Here is a 5,350-nt window from a genome sequence, read left to right on the forward strand (position 1 = left end):
TGCACTAAAGTGTGGCTCCCAAATTGTCCCATTTGTTCCCAGACTAACTGTAATAGGACTCTGATGTTCTGTCCAGTAGACAAGAGTCTTTTTGATGAACATGCATTCAGGGAGTAAGAGAATATCACATGAGCTGGTGACTGAAGGTGATGTGTGAAGTTTGAAGAAATTCAGGAAAGGGGCCTTTAAGGAAAAGTGAACATTTTAAGCTAAAGGCTTGCCTTAATTACTGAATGGGCTTTGCCTCAAAGTGAGACTTGGGAAAGGTAAAGGTTTCCCACTGCATCTTTTTTAGTTATCCTGATCTCTATTTTTTCCACTGTGCCCAGATAACTAGAGGAGAAAGTAAGACTGATGACTTTGCATTGTCCTCCCTCTATTAAATCCAATTCACATGCAAGTTATGGCATCACTTTTCAAGAAAGTTTACACATTAACAATTTCTTACTAAGATATCTGAATTGACTCTTGAAAGGGTAGACTTCGATAGGTTTGAGTCCATAACAATAATAGAGGATGACATGGAAGCATAAGACTGAGCTGGAACGGGAGAATAGTTCAATGGACTTAGAATAGAAACACACCAAGGAGAAAAGTAGAATAAAGTTGGTACTATTGATGGAGGATCTTGTATGGTAAAGTAGTGCAATGTAAAAGAGTTCAGGGCTTGGAATTGGAAGCCCTGAATTCTAACTACCAGCTGCTATTTGTTGGTAATGTGATGGGGCATAATTTAAAGCCTTAGTCTTGATTTTTCTAAATATAATCAAGTATATATTAAGCCCAATGAAAAGATATGGAAGATTTACGAGGAGTGACATTAACAGAAGGATTATGGGAGTAACAATATGAAGGATAGATGGGATGGATTCAGTCCCATAATTGACTAAGTGCCCGGCAATGTCCAGGGTTGGGGATACAAAGACAAAACAATTAACTCAGCTGTCAAAAAGCTTAGGTATTAGGAAAGCCAAAGTGGTGGTGTTTGTTTTAATTAAACCAAGCCGGTGATGTCTTTAGCATAGGGAGCCAATGATGCTTTCTCTTCTAAAGCACTGGGGCAGGCACCTGTTCTGCAACTTAAGCACTTGGAGATTTACAGGAGGATGCTGAGGTTAGGTTCATAGACTCGAAGCTTTAGGGCTAGAAAGGTCCTTGAGGACCTTTGGGCTAAGGCTTCCATTTTATAGATGTGGTAACTGAGGTCCCAGGTTCTCAAGTGATTGAGATTTGAAACCATCTTCTCTATTTTAGGTCCAGCATTCTATCCATTATGCAGCATAAATGCAGAGTATATACAAGAGAAATAAAAAACATTTGGGGAGTAGATTAGTAATTGGGATATTTGTGAGCCTCATGATAGTTCTTGATCAGAGTTTTTAAAGGAGCTGTCAGTGCAGCAGGGCAAAGTTAAGGAGGGATTCCAGGGATGGGGATGACCAGCCTGTACAAAGAAAGGCACAACAATGGAGATGGTAGATGGCATTGCACGTGAGAACTACTTTGTCTTTCAATATCAGTTTCATGGAAGAACTAGGGATATTTATCCTAGAGGAGATGAATTTGAAGGGCTGTGGAGTGGAAAAAGCAATGGATTACTTAATCCCTAATAGCAATGGGCAGATGTTGCAAAAAGGTAACTTTAGGCTAATGTAAAGAAAAATTCTTAATTATCTAAAAGGGGGATGGGCTAAAGAGGGCAAGGTTCTCTCTCCCTGGATGTCTTTTGTCAAAGGCTGGATGATTAGCTGTCAGCTACATTATAGAAAGAATCCTTGTTTATATATAAATTGGGCTCTGAGGTCCCTTCTAATATTGAAATTCCAAGTATAGGCCATCACAGCACTGGGGAGTCTCAAGAAGAATTTCATAGAACAAGAAGATCCAATGAAGATTTCATCCTGGGAAAAATTTTTGGAGAAACCTCCCATCACATTAGAACATCAAAAAACATGTAGCAGAGGATTCTTGGAAGCAACTGTTGCAAGACTACCCAGACATAATTTTACTGTAACTGATTCAGGTTTGCAGTTAGGATCCTAAGCAGGCATTTATAAAGGTTTGCAAAGTTCTTTACATGCATTGTCTCATTTGATCCTGACAACAAATCTGTAAAATAGGTATTTCAAATATTTTATTTTTGAATGAGAGAAATATGATTTAGAGATATTAGGTGACTTATCCTGGCACAGGACATCTTGCCTATCTCCATTACTCTTTCCTGTCCTTGTGATTTTGACAACGTATTATAACCAATCCGTAAATGCTCTACATGTCAAATGCTATTTCACCAATAATATGAAATCCTCGAGTAAAAGTAACAAGTCTGAACAGTCTGAAAATCTTAGACTTTTAGGATATAAAACTGGAAAGGATTATCTCAATTATAGATACAAAATCCAAAGGGCCAGCATGTGTGGCTAAAACCAAATTAAAATGTAATTGGGAAATATTTAACAAAAAATACAATAGGGCATAAGTAATGTTAATAGCTGGCTTTCTAAGTCAATATCCCATCCACAGGAATCATGTGGTTTAGTGACCTGGTTTCTGTTTCACTTTGACATTACTGATGTAGCCCAATCCCATCATTTCACAGAAGAAATAAGCTATATTCACACTATTAATGACATTCTAAAAATAATGGGGATAGTAAGTAAAAGATCAGGAATTTCAAAAGTGCAGAATATATACAAAGTCATTTTGGAGGTAAGGGTTGGATGAGGTTGGAGAATCAGGAAAGACCTTTTGGAGCTGTTTTTGAATTGTCTTCAAATGAAATAGGTATTCCATGAGGTAAAAGAAGACTTTAAAAGAAATACAATATTAGCACCTTTTTTTCACATCCCCTAGATTTCACCCTGTAATCCTCCTTCTCTACCTTCCAGAGAATCATAGCAAAAATTTAACCACAAAACAAAAAGCAGCAAAAGGAGGAAAAGGAAAAGAAAAATCTACAAACCAATTGACACATTGCAAAAAAGATCGGGCAATATTTTATGTACATGGATGTTTCAACTCTTCAAAGGAGAAGAGGGAGGTATCTTGATATCTCTTCTTCAGGCCAAACTTATTCTTTATAATTTTGTAACATTAATTTTTCCTTGTTTTGTTTTGTGCTTGTTTTTTCCCCACTTATTGTCTTAGTCGTGTATATTGTTTTCTTAGCTTTGCTTATTCATTCTGCATCAGTTCATGTAAATCTTTCCATGTTTCTTGGTTTTGATCACATTAGTTTTTTCTTACAATGCAGTAATATTCTATTGCATTCAAATTCCACAGCATGTTTAGGCAATTCCCAATTGATGGATATCTACTTTGTTCCTAGTTCTTTGTTACCATAATAAGTGCTGCTGTAAGTACTTTGGTGAAGATAGATAGGAATTTTGTGTGTGTTTGTGTGTGTCGATCACTTTCTTGGGAATGGAGGTTATTTCTTTGACTTTGAAAAGCCATGAAAATTGGTGATGTGACAGAGAGGAGAAAGTACATCAGTTTTGTTGGGATAGAAAGTGCAAAAGAGAATAATGTGAAATCCAACGTAGGATGGAGAAAATGATCTCATAAGGTCTCTTCCAGTGCTTCACTTATGGTTCTCATTTTACAAATGAAAAAACTGGAATTCAGAGAAATTATATCTTTTCCAGAGTCACACAGATATGGTTTTCAAATCTATTTTCACTATTTCCAACTCCATTCCTTCTTCATGGCCCCTGATTTCAAGGAGCTTGTGTCCAACTGGAAAATCTTCCATTCTATTTACAAACACCTACCCTTTCAAATACTGAAAAGATTTTTAAAAACAGATAATTAGAGCTCTATGAAGATTTCCCAAAGCCCAGTTTCATGGTCATAACTAGAATGCCATTCAGCAATCTTGAAAGATCTTGAGGTTGGGGCAAGTAAGAGAAGTGAGATGATTGAGGTCTCTGTGCTATCAGGAATTCAGGAGGACAAAGTAGGATTACTAAATCTAAAAATGAGAAACTGCCCAGTTTGCTTTCCTAGATTGATCAAAGGACCAGATTTAGAAATGGGAAAGACTTTCAAGGTCATCTGGTCCACTTACTCATTTTATAGAGGAGGAAACTGGAGCCTGAAGAAGTTGAGACTGGCCAGAGATTTTAACCCTATTTCCAAAGTAGGAAATACTTCCCATACAAAGTGCTACCTCTCAAAACCTAATGATGCTTCAAAATCTAAAATCTAAAGTGATTTTATTCAATTTATTCAATTTTAAGTCAATATTGAAGTTTTGAATTAGTATAAAAGAATGCTTCAGAGCCAAAACCTTGGATTTTGTTTTAACCTGGAATTATTAACCCTCAAGTATAATCATTCTCAAAAAGAATAGAAAGAATACTATTCAGACCTAGTATTCTGCCTCTGATACTTTTTAAAAGTTACTTCACTAGACCTAGGTGTTCTCATCTGGAAAATCAATTTTGAAATCCCACCCAGCTGTAAATCTACAATTCTATAATTTAGCCTACTTGTTAAAGAAAAATTAAGTTTAGGAAAGGTATACATGAGAGCAGTTATTTACTTGGGAGCTGCTGAAGTACTCAGTCTGTTTATTTCAAAGCCAAAATATTTTATTATACATTATATTTATATAATAATAGTATAATATTTATTGATATATATTATATTTTTATATTATTTTAGTTTGTTTTTAATTCCATAACTTTGTTAAGCATCACCCATGCAAGATGCTAGGGATACAATGACAAAAAAGTCTGTACCCAGGGAACTTTGATTTGAAGAATAATTTGTTGTTGTTGTTTCATTTTTTTTATTATAGCTTTTTATTTACAAGTTATATGCATGGGTAATTTTACAGCATTGACAACTGCCAAACCTTTTGTTCCAATTTTTCCCCTCCTTTCCCCCATTCCCTCCCCCAGATGGCAGGTTGACCAATACATGTTAAATATGTTAAAGTATAAATTAAATACAATATAAGTATACATGTTCAAACAGTTATTTTGCTGTACAAAAAAGAATCGGGCTTTGAAATATTGTACTATTAGCCTGTGAAGGAAATCAAAAATGCAGGTGAACAAAAATAGAGGGATTGGGAATTCTATGTAGTGGTTCATAGTCATCTCCCAGAGTTCTTTCCCTGGGTGTAGCTGGTTCAGTTCATTACTGCTCTATTGGAACTGATTTGGTTCATCTCATTGTTGAAGAGGGCCATGTCCATCAGAATTGATCATCATATAATATTGTTGAAGTATATAATGATCTTCTGGTCCTGCTCATTTCACTCATCATCAGTTCATGTAAGTCTCTCCAGGTCTTTCTGAAATCATCCTGCTGGTCATTTCTTACCAAATAATATTCCATA

The sequence above is a fragment of the Antechinus flavipes genome, chromosome 2 (genome assembly GCF_016432865.1).
Source record: "Antechinus flavipes isolate AdamAnt ecotype Samford, QLD, Australia chromosome 2, AdamAnt_v2, whole genome shotgun sequence".
Taxonomy (NCBI): domain Eukaryota; kingdom Metazoa; phylum Chordata; class Mammalia; order Dasyuromorphia; family Dasyuridae; genus Antechinus; species Antechinus flavipes.